The sequence below is a fragment of the Carassius carassius genome, unplaced genomic scaffold, assembly GCF_963082965.1.
Source record: "Carassius carassius unplaced genomic scaffold, fCarCar2.1 SCAFFOLD_57, whole genome shotgun sequence".
Taxonomy (NCBI): Eukaryota; Metazoa; Chordata; class Actinopteri; order Cypriniformes; family Cyprinidae; genus Carassius; species Carassius carassius.
This window is the reverse complement of record NW_026775196.1, coordinates 395,001-400,000: the sequence shown is the minus strand read 5'-3', so window position 1 is coordinate 400,000 and position 5,000 is coordinate 395,001. Positions and strand designations below refer to the sequence as shown.

The 5,000-nt window shown below is 41.9% G+C and overlaps 8 non-coding genes across 8 annotated transcripts; all 8 read right to left on the bottom strand.

The window, feature by feature from the left end:
• Positions 1-1,203: 1,203 nt before the first annotated feature.
• Positions 1,204-1,322, bottom strand: LOC132138932 (5S ribosomal RNA). Its single transcript, XR_009433206.1, has one exon. It is a non-coding gene; the product is annotated as a 5S ribosomal RNA (ribosomal RNA).
• An 84-nt stretch (positions 1,323-1,406) lies between these two features.
• On the bottom strand, positions 1,407-1,525 carry LOC132138285 (5S ribosomal RNA). The gene has a single exon (XR_009432584.1). It is a non-coding gene; the product is annotated as a 5S ribosomal RNA (ribosomal RNA).
• Positions 1,526-2,090: 565 nt separating this feature from the next.
• LOC132138809 (5S ribosomal RNA) lies at positions 2,091-2,209 on the bottom strand. Its single transcript, XR_009433088.1, has one exon. It is a non-coding gene; the product is annotated as a 5S ribosomal RNA (ribosomal RNA).
• Positions 2,210-2,293: 84 nt separating this feature from the next.
• On the bottom strand, positions 2,294-2,412 carry LOC132138457 (5S ribosomal RNA). The gene has a single exon (XR_009432748.1). It is a non-coding gene; the product is annotated as a 5S ribosomal RNA (ribosomal RNA).
• Positions 2,413-2,642: 230 nt separating this feature from the next.
• Positions 2,643-2,761, bottom strand: LOC132138978 (5S ribosomal RNA). The gene has a single exon (XR_009433251.1). It is a non-coding gene; the product is annotated as a 5S ribosomal RNA (ribosomal RNA).
• Positions 2,762-2,845: 84 nt separating this feature from the next.
• Positions 2,846-2,964, bottom strand: LOC132138765 (5S ribosomal RNA). Its single transcript, XR_009433045.1, has one exon. It is a non-coding gene; the product is annotated as a 5S ribosomal RNA (ribosomal RNA).
• A 1,222-nt stretch (positions 2,965-4,186) lies between these two features.
• On the bottom strand, positions 4,187-4,305 carry LOC132138931 (5S ribosomal RNA). The gene has a single exon (XR_009433205.1). It is a non-coding gene; the product is annotated as a 5S ribosomal RNA (ribosomal RNA).
• An 84-nt stretch (positions 4,306-4,389) lies between these two features.
• LOC132138764 (5S ribosomal RNA) lies at positions 4,390-4,508 on the bottom strand. Its single transcript, XR_009433044.1, has one exon. It is a non-coding gene; the product is annotated as a 5S ribosomal RNA (ribosomal RNA).
• Between the last annotated feature and the right edge of the window lie 492 nt (positions 4,509-5,000).

The following is a 5,000-nucleotide window of genomic DNA, read 5'->3' as shown; positions in this document are numbered from 1 at the left end:
GGGCTAATTAAAGATCAGCCACTGTAATCTCCAGTACATTATATAAATAGGGACGAAAACCCAAAAGCTTACAGCACCTGGCAATCCCAGGCGGTCTCCCATCCAAGTAGTAACCAGAACCAAACATGCTAAGATTCAGACATCGGGCATTGACTCTTTTTTTTTTTTTTTTTGCACGATTATTATATAATGAGTGAAGAAATTCCAAAAAGTAAAAAATTTTGAAAAATTTCCAAAAAGCTTTCAGCACCTGGTATTCCCAAGCGGTTTCCCATCCAAGTACTAACCAGGCATAGCCAGGTATGGCCGTAAGCGAAGGCTGCTGCAGAGAGAGGGCTATTTAAAGATCAGCCACTCTAATCTCCAGTTCAATAGATAAGTAGGGAAGAAAACCCAAAAGCTTACAGCACCTGGTATTATTCACAGGCAGTCTCCCATCCAAGTAGTAACCAGAACCAAACATGCTAAGATTCAGAGATCGGGCATTGACTCTTTTTTTTTTTGCACGATTATTATATAATTAGTGAAGAAATTCCAAAAAGTAAAAAATTTTGAAAAATTTCCAAAAAGCTTTCAGCACCTGGTATTCCCAAGCGGTTTCCCATCCAAGTACTAACCAGGCATAGCCAGGTATGGCCGTAAGCGAAGGCTGCTGCAGAGAGAGGGCTATTTAAAGATCAGCCACTCTAATCTCCAGTTCAATATATAAGTAGGGACGAAAACCCAAAAGCTTACAGCACCTAGCAATCCCAGGCGGTCTCCCATCCAAGTAGTAACCAGAACCAAACATGCTAAGATTCAGACATCAGGCATTGACTCTTTTTTTTTTTTTGCACGATTATTATATAATTAGTGAAGAAATTCCAAAAAGTAAAAAATTTTGAAAAATTTCCAAAAAGCTTTCAGCACCTGGTATTCCCAAGCGGTTTCCCATCCAAGTACTAACCAGGCATAGCCAGGTATGGCCGTAAGCGAAGGCTGCTGCAGAGAGAGGGCTATTTAAAGATCAGCCACTCTAATCTCCAGTTCAATATATAAGTAGGGAAGAAAACCCAAAAGCTTACAGCACCTGGTATTATTCCCAGGCAGTCTCCCATCCAAGTAGTAACCAGAACCAAACATGCTAAGATTCAGAGATCTGGCATTGACTCTTTTTTTTTTTTTTTTCAAGATTATTACATAACTAATGAAAATTTTCCAAAAAGCTTACAGCACCTAGTATTCCCAGGCTGTCTCCCATCCAAGTACTAACCAAGCCCAAACCTGCTTAGCTTCCGAGATCAGACGAGATCAGGCATAGCCAGGTTGGTATGGCCGTAAGCGAAAGCTGCTGCAAAGAGAGGGCTATTTAAAGATCAGACACTCTAATCTCCAGTTCATTATATAAGTTCGGAATAAAACCCAAAAGCTTACAGCACCTGGTATTCCCAGGCGGTCTCCCATCCAAGTACTAACCAGGCCCAAACCTGCTTAGCTTCCGAGATCAGACGAGATCGGGCATAGCCAGGTTGGTATGGCCGTAAGCGAAAGCTGCTGCAAAGAGAGGGCTAATTAAAGATCAGCCACTGTAATCTCCAGTACATTATATAAATAGGGACGAAAACCCTAAAGCTTACAGCACCTGGCAATCCCAGGCGGTCTCCCATCCAAGTAGTAACCAGAACCAAACATGCTAAGATTCAGACATCGGGCATTGACTCTTTTCTTTTTTTTTTTTTTTTGCACGATTATTATATAATTAGTGAAAAAATTCCAAAAAGTAAAAAATTGTGAAACTTTCCAAAAAGCTTTCAGCACCTGGTATTCCCAGGCGGTTTCCCATCCAAGTACTAACCAGGCATAGCCAGGTATGGCCGTAAGCGAAGGCTGCTGCAGAGAGAGGGCTATTTAAAGATCAGCCACACTAATCTCCAGTTCAATATATAAGTAGGGAAGAAAACCCAAAAGCTTACAGCACCTGGTATTATTCCCATGCAGTCTCCCATCCAAGTAGTAACCAGAACCAAACATGCTAAGATTCAGAGATCTGGCATTGACTCTTTTTTTTTTTTTTTCAAGATTATTACATAACTAATGAAAATTTTCCAAAAAGCTTACAGCACCTGGTATTCCCAGGCTGTCTCCCATCCAAGTACTAACCAAGCCCAAACCTGCTTAGCTTCCGAGATCAGACGAGATCAGGCATAGCCAGGTTGGTATGGCCGTAAGCGAAAGCTGCTGCAAAGAGAGGGCTATTTAAAGATCAGACACTCTAATCTCCAGTTCATTATATAAGTTCGGAATAAAACCCAAAAGCTTACAGCACCTGGTATTCCCAGGCGGTCTCCCATCCAAGTACTAACCAGGCCCAAACCTGCTTAGCTTCCAAGACCAGACGAGATCGGGCATAGCCAGGTTGGTATGGCCGTAAGCGAAGGCTGCTGCAGAGAGAGGGCTATTTAAAGATCAGCCACTCTAAACTCCAGTTCAATATATAGGTAGGGAAGAAAACCTTAAAGCTTACAGCACCTGGTATTATTCCCAGGCAGTCTCCCATCCAAGTAGTAACCAGAACCAAACATGCTAAGAATCAGAGATCTGGCATTGACTCTTTTTTTTTTTTTTTTCAAGATTATTACATAACTAATGAAAATTTTCCAAAAAGCTTACAGCACCTGGTATTCCCAGGCTGTCTCCCATCCAAATACTAACCAAGCCCAAACCTGGTTAGCTTCCGAGATCAGATGAGATCAGGCATAGCCAGGTTGGTATGGCCGTAAGCGAAAGCTGCTGCAAAGAGAGGGCTATTTAAAGATCAGACACTCTAATCTCCAGTTCATTATATAAGTTCGGAATAAAACCCAAAAGCTTACAGAACCTGGTATTCCCAGGCGGTCTCCCATCCAAGTACTAACCAGGCCCAAACCTGCTTAGCTTCCAAGACCAGACGAGATCGGGCATAGCCAGGTTGGTATGGCCGTAAGCGATAGCTGCTGCAAAGAGAGGGCTAATTAAAGATCAGCCACTGTAATCTCCAGTACATTATATAAATAGGGACGAAAACCCAAAAGCTTACAGCACCTGGCAATCCCATGCGGTCTCCCATCCAAGTAGTAACCAGAACCAAACATGCTAAGATTCAGACATCGGGCATTGACTCTTTTTTTTTTTTTTTTTGCACGATTATTATATAATGAGTGAAGAAATTCCAAAAAGTAAAAAATTTTGAAAAATTTCCAAAAAGCTTTCAGCACCTGGTATTCCCAAGCGGTTTCCCATCCAAGTACTAACCAGGCATAGCCAGGTATGGCCGTAAGCGAAGGCTGCTGCAGAGAGAGGGCTATTTAAAGATCAGCCACTCTAATCTCCAGTTCAATAGATAAGTAGGGAAGAAAACCCAAAAGCTTACAGCACCTGGTATTATTCAAAGGCAGTCTCCCATCCAAGTAGTAACCAGAACCAAACATGCTAAGATTCAGAGATCGGGCATTGACTCTTTTTTTTTTTGCACGATTATTATATAATTAGTGAAGAAATTCCAAAAAGTAAAAAATTTTGAAAAATTTCCAAAAAGCTTTCAGCACCTGGTATTCCCAAGCGGTTTCCCATCCAAGTACTAACCAGGCATAGCCAGGTATGGCCGTAAGCGAAGGCTGCTGCAGAGAGAGGGCTATTTAAAGATCAGCCACTCTAATCTCCAGTTCAATATATAAGTAGGGACGAAAACCCAAAAGCTTACAGCACCTAGCAATCCCAGGCGGTCTCCCATCCAAGTAGTAACCAGAACCAAACATGCTAAGATTCAGACATCAGGCATTGACTCTTTTTTTTTTTTTGCACGATTATTATATAATTAGTGAAGAAATTCCAAAAAGTAAAAAATTTTGAAAAATTTCCAAAAAGCTTTCAGCACCTGGTATTCCCAAGCGGTTTCCCATCCAAGTACTAACCAGGCATAGCCAGGTATGGCCGTAAGCGAAGGCTGCTGCAGAGAGAGGGCTATTTAAAGATCAGCCACTCTAATCTCCAGTTCAATATATAAGTAGGGAAGAAAACCCAAAAGCTTACAGCACCTGGTATTATTCCCAGGCAGTCTCCCATCCAAGTAGTAACCAGAACCAAACATGCTAAGATTCAGAGATCTGGCATTGACTCTTTTTTTTTTTTTTTTCAAGATTATTACATAACTAATGAAAATTTTCCAAAAAGCTTACAGCACCTAGTATTCCCAGGCTGTCTCCCATCCAAGTACTAACCAAGCCCAAACCTGCTTAGCTTCCGAGATCAGACGAGATCAGGCATAGCCAGGTTGGTATGGCCGTAAGCGAAAGCTGCTGCAAAGAGAGGGCTATTTAAAGATCAGACACTCTAATCTCCAGTTCATTATATAAGTTCGGAATAAAACCCAAAAGCTTACAGAACCTGGTATTCCCAGGCGGTCTCCCATCCAAGTACTAACCAGGCCCAAACCTGCTTAGCTTCCAAGACCAGACGAGATCGGGCATAGCCAGGTTGGTATGGCCGTAAGCGATAGCTGCTGCAAAGAGAGGGCTAATTAAAGATCAGCCACTGTAATCTCCAGTACATTATATAAATAGGGACGAAAACCCAAAAGCTTACAGCACCTGGCAATCCCAGGCGGTCTCCCATCCAAGTAGTAACCAGAACCAAACATGCTAAGATTCAGACATCGGGCATTGACTCTTTTTTTTTTTTTTTTTGCACGATTATTATATAATGAGTGAAGAAATTCCAAAAAGTAAAAAATTTTGAAAAATTTCCAAAAAGCTTTCAGCACCTGGTATTCCCAAGCGGTTTCCCATCCAAGTACTAACCAGGCATAGCCAGGTATGGCCGTAAGCGAAGGCTGCTGCAGAGAGAGGGCTATTTAAAGATCAGCCACTCTAATCTCCAGTTCAATAGATAAGTAGGGAAGAAAACCCAAAAGCTTACAGCACCTGGTATTATTCAAAGGCAGTCTCCCATCCAAGTAGTAACCAGAACCAAACATGCTAAGATTC